Source organism: Corapipo altera, unplaced genomic scaffold (genome assembly GCF_003945725.1).
Source record: "Corapipo altera isolate COAL_440 unplaced genomic scaffold, ASM394572v1 64, whole genome shotgun sequence".
Classification (NCBI taxonomy): Eukaryota; Metazoa; Chordata; class Aves; order Passeriformes; family Pipridae; genus Corapipo; species Corapipo altera.
The window spans coordinates 7,528,035-7,546,431 of NW_020884893.1; the positions used below are offsets into that span (position 1 = coordinate 7,528,035).

The 18,397-nt window shown below is 47.1% G+C and overlaps 1 long non-coding RNA gene across 2 annotated transcripts; it reads left to right on the forward strand.

Annotated features, from left to right (window-relative positions):
- Positions 1 to 896: 896 nt before the first annotated feature.
- LOC113948504 lies at positions 897 to 18,155 on the forward strand. 2 transcript variants are annotated; one of them, XR_003528169.1, is made up of 3 exons: positions 897 to 954; positions 1,283 to 1,441; positions 17,549 to 18,155. It is a non-coding gene; the product is annotated as an uncharacterized LOC113948504 (long non-coding RNA). The 2 variants fall into 2 exon arrangements; XR_003528168.1 differs by having other exon boundaries at positions 910 to 954; positions 1,232 to 1,441.
- The last annotated feature ends 242 nt before the right edge of the window (positions 18,156 to 18,397 follow it).

Consider the following 18,397-nt stretch of genomic DNA (forward strand, 5'->3'; position numbering starts at 1 on the left):
TCCCATAACCTCGAGACCCAGGAGACACCGCTGTGTTGGTGACCCACATTAACCCACTGTTACAGAGGGGTTTCCCTGGCTGGCAACGAGGCTTCCTAGTGCTCTCCATGTAGGGCAGAAAATCCAATGCCTTCCCAACCTTCAGCACCTTTAGAGACACAGGAGGACAGACGTGGCCAGACAACGAGATGCCCAGGACCTTGTGGTGAAGGACTTGGCCCCAGCGTGAGGTCTTTTAAAGCCAGTTCTTCCCTCTGTAACATGAAAATCAGGATCCACTGAGCTTCTTCCCCACCTTCTCACCCGGAATCCTTTCTACCATGAAGGAAGAAATTCAAATGAAAGAAAGAAAAGGAGAGGAAAAGAACAAATACAGGAGAGAGCCAAAGGTTCTCCGGCATGGACAAGGTCTCCGCTCTGTGTCTCTCAACACCGGCGCTTACCAAACATAGCCAGGGCCCCGAGAAACCTCGGGCCGGTGGAGAATAGTAAGATGAGCTCCCTCTTTATTTGGCCTAGCTAAAAATAGCAGAGGGGAAAAAAAAGGCAGAGTCAGGACCCTGCAGGACCAGTAGTCAATGGGCTGCGAGGAGCGATTGAACTCCGAGCCCTGCTCGGCAGGCTCCAGCTGACGGGCTATTTTTTGCCGTGGTTGACTAAATATGGTCAGGGAGGGAAGAGCAGGAGCAGGGGCCGCTCGCCCGGGGGTGCGTGTTTGGGATGCTTCGCTGGGTATATAAGCACTGGAAAGGTGGACTCGCGTCCTGACCAGAGCTTCCCCCTCCCTCAGCCAGCCCCCCCCCCCGCCCTGTGTATCCCCCCCCAGCCTGACCCCCCCCCCGGGGTGAACCCCCGGGGGGGGGGGGGGAAATGTGAAAAGGAGGAGGAGGAGGAGGAGGAGAAGGGGTGGGGGGGGGCGCAGGCACTTGTGCCGGCGCAGCCTCTCGCATCAAGGTGTGCTGCAATCCGGGCGGGCACCGTGGCTGCTCCTTAACCCCCGGCTGGCCGCGGAGCTGCCCGAGCGCGCTCCCCGCCCGCCCCGCGCAGCCCCCGCGGCACCGCGCTGCCTCCCCGCACCCCGCGGCACCGCGCTGCGATGCGGTGCAGCGGCGGGGATGGAGGGCTGGAGTTGTGGCGGTGCCGGGCGGCGGGGGCGAGGTAAGGGTGGGTGGGAGGGGAGGGTTTGCCTGCCGATTTTTTTTTTTTAATTTTTTTTTTTTTTCTCTCCAAGTGAGGACTAATCCCATCCCTGGGCCTGCTCTCTGTTCCCTTCCTGCATTAGAGATTGGCTATAAGGAGAAGGCTGACGGCTGCAGCATGAAGCGCATTATTACCTTGTGATTCCATGACCCTCCTCTATGCATCCCTAACTCTCGAAAGCTGATTCAGCTTTCAGCTAGTGCTCTGGTGAGTCCTCTGCTGCAACAGAAGCTCCTAACTGGTATGTCTTTTTTTTTTTTTTCCCCCCTCTCTTCTGCTCCCTGCCTTGCCTTTAACTGCTACCAGCTCAGCTTGGTTTAAACACTTTTCCTGGCCAATGCAGGACTGAGTGCCCATCCAACTTACCCGGGGACTTAAATGTGGGCTTCTGCATCCGGCAAATGTATGTGTGTGTGTGTATCTGTGAGGGGTGTGCTGGATGTGTGTTTAATCTGTGGATCGGTTAGGAAACCTCCTCCCCCCCTTTTTTTTTTTGTTCTGCTGTGGCATACTCCGCATTTAAAAAAAAAAAAACACCTAACAAACTGCAGAGCAAGCAGTGCACTAGAATAATCTGAACTGAAATGTTAGAACTTTGACATGCAACCGTTCTGCAAGGTTAAACCGGCCTTTAAATGCCTAATTCAGACACAGGCTGGCTAATGACACCTGGGGGGATTGGGGCGTTATTTATTTATTTGCAACAAACTAGTGCTATGAGCTGATACCAGGCAGAGCAAAAGGGTGAAATGTGGTTAAACTTAGCCTAACTTGCAATAATCTCAATGCTGTGGTGATTAACTGTTAAAATGCCGAGAAATGAGTATTAATTACAGGTGCGTGGCTTGTGGACGATCAGAAAGGGAATATGGGGAGGAGGAGAAGTTAGGCTTTCCTGCAAGGGTTTGGAATTCAGGTTACATGAAGTGTAGCATCAATTGACTGTTATTGCTTCTGCAGCTCAGAGTTGACTGTGGTCATTATATTTTATATGATAGTGGTGATACCTAGTCACATGAATATATAGACATCAGTTTTGTGATATGGATACTGTGGTGCATGCACACATAGATTTAGGCTTGTTTTATAGCACGCATATGGATATTTTATGCATCTTTATGCATAGATATATAAATGCTATGTATAAGCAGGTGTAACATATCATTCAGGTGCAACACATCTCCAGGGTGTGTGTGGAGTGTGGATACAAGTATATATGTCTGTGCCAGAGGGAGCGTGCACTCAGCAATCGTGTGTAATTGTCTAGGCAGAAATCTGTGATTTGTGCTGTCAGTTTAATTGCTGGGATCCTCTCGAGCGGGTGGTTGTGTCTGTGGCTCCCAAGGTCTGAGCTCAGTCTCTCTGCCACAGGCTGCACTGGGGCCAGCGTGTGCCTCCACCTCGGCCCCGCTTGTGTCTCCCTTCTCCAGTGCCCAGCCCTAGATGCAGGCTGTCCCCAAACTTTTGTGCTGCACATCTTCCATTTGACTTTGCCACTTGGACCTGAGCAGCGCCTGGAGCCTGGGGCAGAGCAGGGATATAATATACAGGACCTTGCTTTCACCATGCCCTTTCACCATGCTCTTTCCTCTTCCGTCTCCAGGCAATACCTCAGGCCCTTCCCTCCCCTTTTATTTGCCCCTTTGCCTCTGCATGATCCAGGTCTCCATCCATTTTTCTCCCCAGAACAGCCACAGTTTTACTGCGCATGTTTTTTGGCCAAGAGCAAGCACAGGAGCTCAGAGAGCCCAGGTGGGTTGAGGATGGTGGATTATGTTCACCCACCACCACTTACTCCTGGTGGTAGCTGGAGGATGGGATCCACATGGTGCCTCTGATGTCACATTAAAAACACCATCACACAATTTACTTGCTTCTCCACCAAAAGGCACAACCCCGGAAAGCATGAGCTTACACCCAGAACCTCAAAGCAAGTTTAAATCTCCAGGATGAACTTTGCTACTGTGGTTGTGTCATTGTCTTCAGTTCTAGTAAGGATCTAAAAGGTCATTTTTTTAGCTCTTACATAGTACTTGCTTTAGTGGCTGGCAGTCACTGTCCCACTTGTCTGCAGAAGTTGGGGACTGTTCAGGACAGCCCATGTCAAATGCATTTGAAGAAATCAAATAGGGCATGAGGTGCAGATGTTTAGTGCTCCAAGAAGTCCAGTAGCTCTTCTACTGCTGTTGGTCTGAAGAAAATTCAACACCATAGAGTGCCTTGGCTGTGCAACACCCCACCACCAGCACTTTGATTTTTGTTGGGTTTTTTGGGCTTCTTGCTTTTTTAATCTGAGACACTCAGACTTTCCCTCACACTCCTCAGTTCTCCCTTTGCTTTAATTTCACTGCAGTCATGCATTACACCAGTGCCACAGCTCCATCTCTCTTCTCCTTAATCCAAACTAAAGGTTGAAATTTGCCTTTAAATGAGACAAATAAAGATGGTTAAAAAGGCCAACAAAGTCAGAGAATGAGGGGGAAGCTGCACAGAGCCAGGACCAAGGCATGTGCCAGTATTGCATGAGGGGTGTAAAGCCATTTTGGGGGTTGGGGCTGAGCACAGCGGATTTACACCCCGGCTCCATGTGGCCTTTGCTTTTCAGTGGTGCTGGAAGTCGATGGGCAGCAGGGAAGTATTTACTCCCCAGCTGGCAGTGATATTTTAAAAAAAGCAGTGAAAAGCATCGATGCAATTAGGTATTCCAAAGTGCTTAGTTTGCCACTTGCTAAGTTTACTTAAACCCTCTTTAAAGGGTTCATTAGAAGACTGTGAGAAACGGTAAAATTCATTAACACGGAGGCAGCCATTCCCCATTTGCCTGTAAATTGGTATCGATCGTGGGCAGCGGCGGGCGAGGGGCGGCGGGCGCTGGTGAGGGACCCTGCCCGCCCTGCTGAGCGAGCAGGCAGCGCCCGGCGTGACCTCCGCCGCGCTCCTGCCTAAATCCTGCCCATTATAGTCTCCCATTCAGCCCGGGCGGCGATCGCAGCCCTGCCACTCGGCCCACATTGTTCAGGGAGCTTTAAAGCTCAGCACGACTGCGAGGAGGCGAGAGAGAGGGGGAGAGCCAGGGCTGCGTGCGGGACCGAGCCCCACGGGTGCACAGTGCGGCGGCGTGCGGGGAGCGCAGCCCACGGGGGCTGCGGGAAGAACTCGGGAAGACTTTGGCCCGAGCTCCCAGAACCTCGCTTTGGCTGCCTTTTATGTCTGCAGGTCTTCCCAAAGCCCCTTAGCTGGCGTGGAGCTCAACCGGATGAGTTATTAGGAGCAATTTTTAATTATTTTTTGTTTTTAACGCCCTGATCTCCCCAAAAGGCATGTGCTATCTTTTGGGGGTTGGTTGTCTGCGGGTAGTGTCTCATTTCCAGTGACCAGAAGAGGAAAAATCATTGGATTCACTAGGTAAGATGCTTTCTTCTTCCTCTACTTTAATTTCTACTTACTGATAAAGCAATCACTCGTCTGGGGATGATGAGTTCTCTTACTCTGGCAAATGGAACAGTCCTTCCCGGTGTCGGTTTGTGAATCAGTAGATGGCCATTTGATTTTGGGCTTTCTGAAAACAAACCGGCTTTTTGCTTCCAAATTTTAGGATGTAGGCAACTGGGAATTCATCTATATGTAACTTTCTCCCACATGGCTTTGTCTGAAATTATACCTGTATGCATATACAGGAAAGCCTTTCCTCTAAACCACATTTTGGTCTTTTTTAAATGCTGAAAGTTTATGATTTTGAATGAAACACCTACTTTTTAGGTGGAGTGGGAGGCTGGCTTGTACCCTGTGTCTTTTACGTTTCAAAGAGCCCCTGCCAGGGCAGCAACTGGACCTTTGCTGCTTTGTGTCCAGTGAATTACGCAGTTCCCCTTTCCCAGGATCCAAAATCCATCATCTGCTGAGGGCTCAGCCCAGCATTACCAGCCAGGATCGGGAGCTGGGGTGTGTATGTGTGTCTGCACATGGGCTGGGCAGGAGGAAAGTCTGCTGGTTTGAACTGAGCCGTAACTCACTCTCAGGATGTAAATTGTAAATCAGCGTTATTTTTCCTCCTGTGACCATATAAATGCGCATATTGAAACTACCTGCTTGAGAGACATACTTCTTTATATGCCCATATGAACCTGGCAAGCTATGGAATGTAAAGAAGTATGTATTTCAGGTGGGAATCCTTCTCAGAGGAGCAGTGTGTGACCCCGGCCAAGGCGGGGGAGAAAGACAGACAGATTATTTTATATTATTATTTTTTTTTAACTGCCTGACCCGGCAGACCGACTGGGGAGTCAATTGATGATCTTGTTCCAGCGCGTGTATTGTTCTGTCACTTTGCCTGTGTCAGCAGGTGGAAATGCTCATCAGGACATTAAATATTCAATATGCTGACTGCGGCATGGGCTTTGAAAGGCGATGCCAGAGGAAAGCTGGCTGTCCGCTCCTGGGTTTTAACAGGGATGCAGGCCAACCTCTCCTTTTTCCTGCTTCCCCATCGACCCTCTTTACCCCAGATATTAAGGCTAGATAACAAATAGAGCTGGCTGATCTTTAAATCTAGGAACAACAAAAGGAGATGGAGGATGGGGAGAGAAAAAGAGAGAGGAAAAGGATACAACAGTTGTGACTCGGGCGTGCGGTGTTTTAGCTTTAAATTGGTGTGCAAACTCCGTTTTTCAAATCTTTCCCACATTAAAACTTCTTGTGCTTAAAACTGACGAGAAGGAGATATTCCTTTTTGTGTGATGAGCCATCCAGTCAGCGGATCACAGCTAAAGCCAAAGGAGTGTTCTGAATATAGGGATCTTATTTTCCCCAGGGAAAACAAGAAAATTAGATCCTTTCATTCTGGAAGCCTTTTCCTTTTTAACCTTTTCCAATGTAAAATAGTTGGCTATTTTTCCAGGATAGTACACTATAATGTGACAAGATGAAAGAAATTTGGTTTAAAGACAAGTTTAACGTTCTGCCTAGATGGGAGCCGCATCTGAGGGTTTAAAGCTTTCATCCCCAAATTTCCTCGCGTTTCTACGACGTTGTAACGATGCGCAAAGTTGAACTCCTCAGAAAGCCGCTCCCCAGCTGCCCAAATTCCTTTTTCCATGTCCATGGGGCCGCTGAGGGCAGCATTTTTCTTTGGAGTGGTTTCCCTGCAATTGCAACCCCATCTTCGTCTTGCTCATGGGCTCCTACGGCATCGTTTGGCAGGTGTGGTGCCAGGGCATGGCAGCAGAGGTTAATTAGGTCTTTCCGATCGCAGCATCCTCCCCCCGAGCATGGGGAGCAGGCAAGACCCTGAATTTGGATTTTGGGGAGTCTTTATCCATCTCCATTCACCGTGAGCACCGTCATCACTTGTTACAGGTACGCCAAAGGGGATTTAACTGTAGTCAGGTGCTTGTGAGGAGTGGGTGAGAAAAGGTAGGTTGGGCTGTGGGGGAGATTTCCTACCTGTAGGATTTGGTGGGGTTTATTGAGGCTGGTTTTTGTTTAAATTGAATACCGTGGCTGATGGGGGCATGGGCAGCGCTGACCCCTTCCCAGCAGAGGAGGAGCCTTTGCTTTGCCAGTTGGCTTTGGGAAGGTCGAGTTTGTACTGGAGAATGGCTGGTTTGCACATCATCTGGTTTGCATTTTCGGATGCTCTGGTTATGCTGGGCCCTGGAAAGCTGGGGTATTTCTGGCTGGCTGTGGTGAAGTCCCTCAGGACCTGGCTGCAGGGATGCAGCAATCCCTGAGCTCAGTCCCACCAGCAGTCACCCTGAGTGAGGACAATCCCTGGCCCCAATGTCCTCACAAGGATGGGATCTTGTGGGTGTCCTGCCCCATTTTGGGGTCATATTTAAATATGAAGCTGGTGAATGATGGGAAATCAGCTGAGCCCAAGCAGGAAAGCACTGGTGTCCAAGGAGGACTGCAGTTTCACTCTCTTCTAAATCACTAATGTTACCTTGACTCTCTGGATAAAAAAAGAGGACAATTGTCACCATTCTGGATATAACATGACATTACATATTATATATAATTTATATATAAAATTTCCCTCTTTTCCTTGCTGACCCTTTGCCCCACCTCTTCTCCTTTCCTTTTCCTTTCTTCTTTCCTTTTCTATCTTTTATCTTTTTTATCTTTTTTCCTTTTTTTTTCTTTTCCTGTTGGTTTTTTTCCTTTTTTTTTTTTTAAATTTTCTTTTTTCTTCTTTTTGCTTCCCTTTTTTTTCTTCCTCAGTGCAGGTTTTACTAAAACCCCTGTGGCACTGTGTGTTCCTCTTGCAAAGGTGCTCACGGTCTGATTTACAGTAGATACCTGCATTTGTAATGCAATTTTTATCTCCTTCCCCCCGCCTCTCTGAATTAATACGCTTGTTAATCACATGGAATTGCTAACTTTAGGAAGTCACTAAGTGCTCAGATTTATTTTTTATGTAAATATTTTCAAAGCTATAACTCTGAGCGCTGTCTCGCAGCATGGGAGCGGAGGTAGCAGGGGAGGGTTTGCCATGGCCTGTGTCAGCTGGGCTTGGGCGGTGCTAAAAATGACTTGGGGTGTATGTGGCCCCCCAAGAGCCATGGTAGCCCACTGCTGTTGACATCAGTGGCAGCAGGTGATGGCTACAGGCCTTTGTCAACCAGTTTGCGCCGTTCTTCCGCTTCATGGCAGCTCTTCATCCGTTTTACACCTCTTCGGATTAAAACTGTGGCTGTTACATTGCACTAGGTCCGCTCTATTTGATAGCTAAAAAACAAGCCAGTTCTCTTACACTCTTCCTAAACTGGTGAGCATCTCCTGGCCTTGAGTACCGTGGCGGGTGCGCTGCAAGGAGCATCTGTGCTGGACCCGCAGCGCTGGGATGCTCAGGTGCGCCCATCCATCCTGCAAGCCGAGGACTGCGCGGTGCCAGGCATGGAAACAGGAGCTCTGAGAATTGTAAAAGCCATAAATCCAGTGGACCAAATTAGTTAAATTTTTCTATTCTATGCCTCACAAAATCCAGCCGTTCTCGAGATGAATTCTCCGCATGTAAGCGGAACTACCGGCAGGTATAAGATGGATATTTTGCACGTGCACATGAGAGCACAGGGACAAATTTGTGCCATGCGGATTTCCCAGGCGGGTTTTTCTTTTTTGTTTTTTTTGTACTTTTGTGTGTTTGTTACATCGATGATCTATTATTACCGTTGTTACTATTACTTAATGTTGGAAGACAGGTGGTCCCATAAATTCTAGCACCCTCCTTTTTTAAAAAAAAAAAAAAGGGGGGGGCCATGTTTGCAATTCAAGTTTAATAGTGCATTCATCAAGAGCAATAAAGCATTTTATTGCACAAGTATTTCAAGGGATGTGCTGGCCCTGGTAAAAGCATTAGTAAAGGGGTGCATCAGCAATCTCATTTAAAACTGTCTACCCAACGTGAAAAATGTTGCGTTGAAGAATAAACTGCTATTAAGCATGATTAGATTGACCTGCAGGACAGATATTTTAGCTGCAGCAGCACAAGTCGATCAAAGTGAGCATCGCTTAGATTGCAAATTTTTTTTTTTTAATGCCCTAAATTAAAAATGAAAGAGCCTCAGAATATTTAGGACCAGAGAGTGACTTTGGGGGTGAGATTTGTGCATTCGATTCGAAGTGGTTTGGAAAAGTGGGGAAAGGGGGAAAAGGTATTAATTGCTGCCCCTTTAGCATACATTGAAAATATGTTACTCAGATCAACCAATCAAAAAAGAAATTGTGCTGACTCAGCATTCGGGCTAGTCTGCACGTCCGATTGCAGAAGAGATCAGCACTGCACTGCAGTATCTTTCCCTGCCTTTGACACCAGCTTAGCTGGGCAGGGCTTCCCTTGTGTTTCCCAGGACTAGTTTAGGCCAAGAACAAGAGAAGGCCCTGAAGAAAGGAAGAGAGTCAAGGTTGCACGAGCCTCGAGCTGCTAACGATCCTTTTTAGTCAGTAAGAAAGAGCTTCCATGCTAGGTTTGCCCTGCCAGATGCAAGCGGCATGAATTGCTTGGGAATATATCTATTTTTAAAGACTTTCACCACATCTTGCACTTAGCAGTGACTGTGGGCGAGGGGGTGGTGTGTTCCTAGCAAGAGAAATATCCTCGGCTCGGATCCCTCCCCGGAAAGCCCAGGGCTGATTTAAGTACCGCACTGGCGATTGCCTCCCAGAGAAGATGCTGGGTTAAATGTTTGCCGCTTGACGCTGAAGTTGCTCTTGACCTCGGCCAAGCGGGCAGCGATGCTGCCAGCTGCTTTCCCGTTGGGATGCAGCGGGTCATGGTGAGAGCAACCCAGTGCTCCAAGGATGGGAGCTGAGGACATGGGCTCCGCTGCTGGCTCCCTGGGCCTGCAGAAAAGTTGTTTGGCTCGCCTGCCTCAGTTTCCCTCAGAGGCAAAGTAGGTGCTCGCGGTGGAGTCGTTGAAGCTGTACCTGCACTGCAAGGCTGAAGCTGGAGACAGCCAAGGCAGGTTGACGAAACTACCTGAGGACAAGGGTTTTGGGTTTGTAAGGACTTTTCTTGCTTTGGTGTTGGCTTGCACAGTGATGCCCAGCATACATTTTGGGGAGATGGTACAGCTTGTCTGGACTGTGCCCTGCTGCCCTCGTGCTGTAATGAAGGCTTGTCTGGGCTCCCCACACCTCTGAGCAGGCTCAAGGCACAAGGTACAGAGGCTGGACCTCAACCAGGACCTCATGGGGCTGTGACTGCCTGGGGGATGTTCCAGCAGGAGTGAGCTGGTCGATGGGGTCTGTGGGGTGTTCCAGCACTGCAGGGCTGCTCAGTGGTTGCCAGCCTGGGTGCAATGCTGCGCGGTGTTGCCGGGTGACTCTGCTGGCACCGGGAAGGTTGTGTGATGCCAGCCCGGCCCCCGAGCTTGCCCAGCTGTGCACATGCCCAGCTTTGTGCACCTCGGTGGGCACTTGTATGTGCAGGTGGAGCAGTGTCCCTGTGGGCTGTCTCTTCCCCACCACTGCAGATCCCTGTGATGCTCTGAAGACATTTTTGTTTGCATTGTGTAACCAGCACCATCCCTGGGTTAGTCTGTATTTTTCCAGAGTGGTCTGTATGGAGGAGCAGAGCTGGTGGATGACACCCTTGTGTGCAAGGGGAAGGCTTTCAGGCACAGATATGTCTTGAATAAAGTAGAATTTGATAGTCAAAGATTTTAGCACTTGGAGCAGTTGCTGGTGGTGCTCAGGAGGCTCAGGGGAAGCAGGCGACTGACATCTCCAACAGATGCGGGGTTTTCCTTTTTTTTTTCCTCCTTTTTCTTTTTTTTCCTGAAGCACAGAGCCATGCCTGTAAATGCCTCGCCATGCCCAGATATGGCCTGTGCTGGGACATGTGCCGCTATCTAAAAAAGCCCTGGGCAGACTGATGAGCCTGGGGGAACTGGGGAACAACTGCTATAAATAGTGCTCATTCTCAGCTGCCCTTCTGGGGGGACAGGATTAGGTGGCATCTGGGCAGCCAAGAGGCGTGGGACTCGTGACCACCAACCACAGAAGTCACCCAGCAGCTGTAAGGACAGGAGCCATCCCTGCAAAGCCCTTACATAGGCAAGTCAACCCTGGCATTTGAGGAGTTGGATAAAACCATAGGAGCAGGAATCCAGTGACCTAAGAGCAATCAAGAATAAAGTTCACCACAACAGTCAGGGCAGTGCTTCCAATCTGAGTAGTGACCTGGCATGGGAGGCAGGACTTGGCTTTTGGCTCTTCAGGCTGTTTGGTTTAAGCAAAGGAAGGTGTCAGGAGGGAGCTGGTGACATGGGAAGAAACGTGTCACAAGGACTTGCTGAGATGAAGAGATTGGTGTCCCCTTCTGGGACATCATGGGTTAATTTGCTTGTTAATTTGCTGGCAGTGAGATTATTGGAAGCTCTGATTTAATATTTGTGTTTACTTTGGGTAAACAAATTAACAAAAAACCCTCAAGTCTTAATAATTTAAGGCACAAACTTGATTGAAACCAGGAGAAGATAATGAATCTCATGCGGTGATTTCACTCCTAACCTTGCAGAGGGTGGGCAGTGTGTGTAGCTGATGCACATGCAGGATGACTGTTCCCTGTATGTCAGGGTTGCTTTTAGTTATAGGTTGCAGGAGTGTGAACCAGCAGAGGAAAAGGACTGTGTTGTGCTTGAATTAAGCTCAGCCTCGAGTATTTGAAGGGAAAAGCTGGAGCAAGGAGTGGGGATGGTTTGACCAAGCAGAGGAGATGGCTGTGCATATGATACCTGGAGGGGAAGTCTTGAAATGTATGCAATGGGAGATTGGGGATAAAAAATGTGGAGCAACACTGCAGCTTGTCCCTGAATGGGTTGGCTGCGGGAAGGGGACTGGGATGTGAGGGCAGCAAGTGCAACACAGGGATTTATACCCAGGCTTTGCCTCTTCCACCCCTCACAGTGTCAGGGCTGTGCTGCACAGGGAGCTAAACCACATTACTCTCTTTAAATTAAGCCAGCTTTGTCCTAAAACCTTGTCTTTGAGACAATAAGACGCACCCACTAAAATCTATTGTGCCATTTTTGCAAAGACCAGCAAAAGTCTCCCGTGCGCCGTCCCCTCCCTGTCCTCCACGCTCATTTGGCCTATTTGAAACTGAATTTATTCCTGGGAAGGTCCCCATCAATTTGCCTTGCTCTTTTGTTGACAAGTTTATTAAAAACCTCGGCAACTACATATTAAACTTTTATCAGTGTCGAGGAAGAATACGTCCTTTGAGCGGCCACAGAAGTTATGGATTGGGGCTTAACGTTTCTTGTTCCACTGTTCGGCTGAGTCAGCGTAACAAATAAAAGCTGCCACTTCTTTTTTTTTTCCCTTTCTTGAGAGACAGTTCCCTTAACAGTGTAAGTAACTGTGTCCAATAATGTAAAATGGTTTCAGGTCTGGGTAAACATCAGCCTTGGCTTTTTTTGGTTTTGTTTTTTTTTTTTTTTGTGGCCCTAAGTCTGTAATAATTTGAATTATTAGTTTAAAACAAGAATAAAATATGAACCCTGGAGAAAGTTATTGCTCCTTAGCTCTGAGCCAATGATTTTGGTAAAATAACTGTTACTTTACAGTGTTTATATGAAAAAAATCACTGCAAATTAATAATTGTTGTACTGCAAGTGATGTACTTTCATCCAGTGTGAGAGCATGAAGGGGTTGGAGCGATGATTGGTTGGGGATGTACCTTCTGTGCTGCTGTGATAGGGGATCTTCGCTCGTTTTCTTTAGTCATAAGATGAAACAAAGAGGAGGCCAATATGTTGCACCAAAGATGTTAAAAATAAAGCGTTAGAATTGCATAACCTAGTTCCCGTTTCGCCGCGCAGCTGAGTTTTTAGGAGTTGAAAGAAGCCTGGAAAATAATTGGTGAGAGGGAGTTTGAACTGATATAACAACAGGCAGGCAGGGAAAAAAGTGAGTATTGGTGGGACTGAGCCACAATTCTTAAACTCCGACAGATAAATAAATAAATAACACAGCATCTTTCTCTGCCTGTCACCGCGCCCAAGGATTTTTTAGTCCTTAAACAGGTTTGCTGGCATAATTTGTCAAGTCCAACAGGGAGGTTTCCATGTGACAGCCGATCGTTTCTCACCACGCACAGTGGTGCACCAAAGCCGTCCTGCCGGCTCGGAGCAACTCCATAATTAGATAACAGTTAACACACGTATATGAGATGGCTCATCACTCATGCCCAGGGTATGGCAGAGCCCGCCATGGCCGATCCTGCGGCGTGCTGGCAGCAGGCAGGGAGCATTCCGGACAAATACATCTTCCTCCAGGAGTTTATCTGCATCACCATTTGCTCCAATTATAACTAATTGGACACATATTGCATTTTCATAGCATCTAATTTTCTATTGATTTTAACGGGACTGCTGGTGTTTTGTACTATTAAGTGGTCTCTCGTATCAGTTGCTGTTTAAAAACGCTGAGCGCACTCCCCTGTATTATACAGTCAGCACATGTTTTAAAACCTATTTAATTGTTAGGTCCATAAAATGCACAAACTGTATTAGGGAGCGGCTTTGTTCTCTTTCGAGAGTGTGAGTAGAAAAAAAAAAAATCCAACTCCACAACTATTTCCATGTCCGGTTTCAGGAGCTGCAGCTCCCAGAGACCTGCTTGGAGCCTTGTGCTTCAGGAAAACAGCTTCGGAGGGACCATCTTTATCCCACATGGAGCCAGCTCCCTCCAGGTAACGATGCTCTTCATTGGCAGAACAGAGCAGGTCTGTGCTTGAAATGGGACTGTTAGTTTTACAAGAGGCCTAGGACCAAAATTTGGATTAAGACGGAGATAAGGTCACTTTAGATTTTCTGTATAACTAAGGAATAAGGTGATAACTGTAGGGTTTGGGACTTCACTCCCTGTCATAGATATTGCCATGTACCTTGGCAATATATCCAGACAAAACCAGGCTATCAAATTAGCCATGTCATTTCAGCAAGTACTCAGTGAAGCAGGGTGAAAGCAACAGTCCTTTGTTCAGCATCATTTAAAGAAGAAAAGATTTTAGAAGAGAGATTTAGGGGAGAAAGGGAGAGGTGGCCTGGCAAAGAGCATTTCCAGCAATGTGCGGTGGATTGCTGGCTCGTGGAGGTTGGATAGTGGCATTAATGGTAAAGAAGGCAGATTAAAGGAGATGGAAATAATGTTTTGGGGCAGCTGAGTTACCCCAGGGTGCTGGTGAGTTTGCTGTCAAGTTGCTGCCTTTGCTGCTCATTAGCAAGAACCACATTGTGTTTGTGGGAGACAGGTGAGTTCATGAGGGTGTATAAATTAAATAGACACTTTATTAAGTTCAGGTAATAGTTGGGGTTTGAAAGACTGAGTGGCTACTGCGATGTCAGCAACTACTTTAGTGCACAAAGGAACTGAGTGCTTTTTAATTAAGTCAAATAAAATCCAAGCGGAAGGCTCTCGAGCCTTGTCTGGAGTCTACTTTTTGGGTTGAATATCTATAATTTTAGAAATGTTAATAAAACACAGTCCACTTTTCCCCTGTAATAATATAAGTTCAATTAATATTTGATGTCTGTAAGGAAAAGGATAAAAGCAGCAAGCTTGTATTTTCTGGTTTACAAATGGCACATTGTGCAGAATCCCGTGACTGTGGCATTGATTTAAACATCCTCGCAAAGACACCATGCAATAAAGTTGAATCATCTGCAGTATAAGTATGGCTGTTTGGGGGGAAAAAATAGCAATGTGAGAGAGTAGATGTTTTCCTGTATTATCAAAAGCCACTTCATTTTGAGGAAATTTCCTCCAATTTAGTAATGTTTGGATGGAAATCAAATAACACATTAGCTGCAGGAAAGGGGAAAAAAATCCCTTGCAAAGCTAATTACGAAGGGAATGTGCACTTCATTAAGATAAAGCTGTAGGAAATCAATGTTCTGTATTGTTGTTTTTTCCTTTTGATTGGATTTTAGAATGATAAATTGTTAATGCATTTGATCTAAAAATGATTTGTTTATTCAGATGAAGAGCAACAGTACTTTGTCTCATTTGGCCTTTTAGCTTATAATGATAATAGCTTGGAGGGCTGCTCATTTTTCAAAAGGGTATCGGACTGGAATAGGCAGGAGATTTCTGGACTCGGAAGGATGGGCCCTATGCAAGGGTTCGTTGTAGGCTAATTCTATTGCATGTTGAATCTTCTGCTTCATTAGGAATATCGACAAATGCTGATAAATTCTTTGGCTTTTCTGTGCTGTCTATAACACATCTTTATTAGAATATTGAGGCTAAAGTAGAAAGATCCACAAAAGAGCAGATTCTCTTGCATTGCCTACTACTGATCCTCCTTGCCATAGCAATGGGACTTTTGCTCCATTTCCTGCCTGCAATCATTGCCAACGTAGCCAAAAGCCAAGCAGAGGCACTGCACGAGGGTTGTCAGAGAGGGAAAAGTGATGCACAGGTTTGTTTTAATAATTTGGTTTTGATTCACCTCTAGCCCATGTCTCTCACTCAGGGTGCCCATGGCTCCCCAGTGCCATTCCACAGTGCCTGTAGGCTTTTCCCAGCTCGGGATGTGCTGGAGCATTGAGCAGGGGCAGGAGCATCTGCTCCTGGCCCTGAGGGCCTTTCCAGTGCAAGACCCTATTTCATGAGGAGAAGAATAGACCTTGCTTCTCTTTGTACTCAAGCCTGAACTTGCTGGTGTTGAGTGGTTGAGGTTTTGGACCTGGATGTGGTGCTGTTGCAGACTGCACCTGTAACATTGGCACAGGCAGGAAGGGAGAGCAGCACCCTGCCAGATTCTGCCTGTGGAACCTGGCAGCGCTCAGCAGGCAGAGGTGAACCCCGTACCTCCTATTTCGTAAAAGTGGGGGCCCACAGGCATTTGGGAATGGGCACTGCAGAGATCAGGGGCTTCAACACAGCACACACCTCTATCCACACCTGTAATCTGTCTTGCTTGGGTGCCTGGTGGCTGGTACAGCCCCAGAGACCAACCTGGTAGTGCCTGCCTGTGCCCTTCCTGCTGGGAAGCTATTGCAGCTCTCTCCAGCTTGTAGCGTGGGCTGCTCTTTCTCAGCTGCTGGGAAAGCCTCACCACCAGAGAGACATCATTAGTTTTGATTAATGGCATCCAGAAGAGAAAACCTAATTTTCTAAAAAGGAAAACCTCACCCATAACTCACTGCAGAGAATTTAAACAAAATGTTATAGAACATCCACGCCGACTCACATTGATTTCAAATATGTTCCAAGGCACTCCCTGAAGCAAAGCAAGGGGGGAGTGGGGACAGTACTGGTCCCCACCAGAAGATGCTCAGTGTAACCCCATACCACTCTCCCACAGCAGTGCTTTCAAATGACTGACCCCAAATCAACGGGGCTGGAACAGAACAAGAGCACCTGAGGAGCAGAGTGTGTTTTAAGTGGTGGTGCTAAGGCAGCTCGGTGCACTCTAAACAAAAACCCATGTGCCCATCAGGGTTTAGCTCAGTACAGCCTCAGTCGCTGATGGCACTTCCACCTCCACCCAATCACCAGTAAATAATTATTTTCCTTTGCCTCCTGTAAGTCACCAATGGATGAATTTAATACTTCCAGGTCTTCACTGTCTAAGTTTCCGCTTAGTTCCTTGGCTGATTGTCTCTTGAAAAGGTACCTAGAGATAACTTGATTAAATTAATTGCAGAGCTCTTTTTAAAAGCTATTCTCTCTCTCTTTCTCCCTCCATCTCTCCCTCCATTTATTTATAGGCAGCTTAGAGTAACGGGTTTGGGCAGTTAAGTGATCTGCAGTGCTTACCGTGACAATGCGAAGCCTGTAATTCTTGGGGAGATATAATGCTGGCCCACTTGCAGTATTTCTGTGTGCAGTGGTTCTAAGCACAGGTGCTTTTCCCCAGTATCATCTTGCAGCGTGGTGGGCTGTGAGGAAGAGGGGGGAAAAGTCACCTTTGCCTTATGACGCATATAAATTCTTTAAATAGGTTATGCACATGGCAATGTGCAATATCTGCTCGTGGCTCTGGGTTAAGAAGGAAAGGCCTGACTTTATTGGCTCCCACTGCAGAAATGATCAGAGCCGCTGTGATTTTTAAATTTGATTTACTGAGTTATTTTTAGCAGTGGGGTGTTCATGCTGCAGGGCTCTCCAGGAGAAATCAGCTCCCCAGCTCTGCGACATGAACCGTCGCGCAAGTGACTTGGACAGCGGTGACGTAGCAGGGGCTTGCTTTCCTCATTTGGGGACAAATTGCCTGATTATGGGACTACAAGAAAGAAAAAGCTTTTTTTTTTCTTTTTTTTTTTTTCATTTTACCCCACCTTTCACTTCCTTTCCTTCGTTTTCCTGTTGGTTTCTGGTGATGTCAAATACAACCATTGCTTGTCTTGAGCAGATCTTAAACCTCCTGAAAATGCTGATTTTAATGCCAGATAAGAAGACATGGGAGGCTGCATGGTAGGGAAACAAAGTTTGCTAACCTCTAAAAGGTGTTTCAGCCTTTTTCCTCCTGTTTACCAAAGAGAACCCGAGAGGAGAAGAGTTCTGCAGTTCTGAATTCCTTGGCTGTAGGCTGGGCTGCTTGTAGGAAAGGACATCTCTGCTGCTGTGTGTTAGGTGTCATTTTAGATAACAAAACATAGGGCATGAAGGATGACAGCAGACCATAAAACACTGAGAGGAATAAGTCAGGAAGTGATAATTAAAGTATCTGGATTAAAACAATAGCCTTTACTTCTGTCACGCTGTAATAGCAGCGTGGCTCTCAAGACAGACAGAGCCAAATATCAGGTTTAAAAATGCTCCAGGCTGATGGTTACTGCTGCAGACTATTCCACTGCTGTTAAACCTGCCTCTTTAATTCAGACCCGCTCTTCAGCCGTAGCCTCTAAGAAGCTTAAATAAATCCTGACTGCCTGAAAGTGAAGCCATTTGAACCAGTGCAGCATCAGGCAGCAAGTTCAGAAGAGGTCCAGGCAGCTGGGAAAGAAAAGACCCTGAAGAATTCCCCTCTGCTGCCGCAGCCCATGAGGCCAAATGCTTTGCTAAAGCTGGTAAAATGGAACCAAATCAACTGTTCAATGGATTTGGTCCCCTTCAACCAGCTGTAGCTGTGCATTGATCTCTCAGATGCACCTTGGAGGCTGAAACACTTGAACCCGACCAGGGCGACTCAGGTAGAAGACGTGAACGCTGCTGATAAGGACATGATGATGACTGGCATCTGCAGATCTATCACTCGGGCTCTAAACTGGTGGGCTGAGCCTGAGTCATTATGTGGTTGCCAGTCAATTCTGCCTAACGGAGACCACTCAAGATTGATAATCTCTACCATCCTCCTATTATTGATCTCAGCTGTAACACAGGACTGTGTATTTCCACTGCAAATGCTGTGCGTTTTCATATGTATTTGCTCACACCCACCCAGGAGCCCTGTGCCTCAGTGTTTCATCTGCTGCAATGAAGAATAAAGGTTTTGATCTGAAGTTCCCTCCTTGTGTTTTGTACCACACGCCAAGCTGCTCCTTCAACAGCTCTAGTGAAGAAATGGGTTGTTACAGGGATACCAGAGCTGGGAAGGAGTTGGGAATACCAGCTGCTTCTCCATTTCCCCAAATGGCAAATATCCACAGCCTGTACTAGCCAACAGCTTTTTTTTTTTTGTTAATGAGATAAAAGATGAGCTCCTAAGAAAGGGTCCCCAGTTTGATTTTGTTGACCTAAAAGG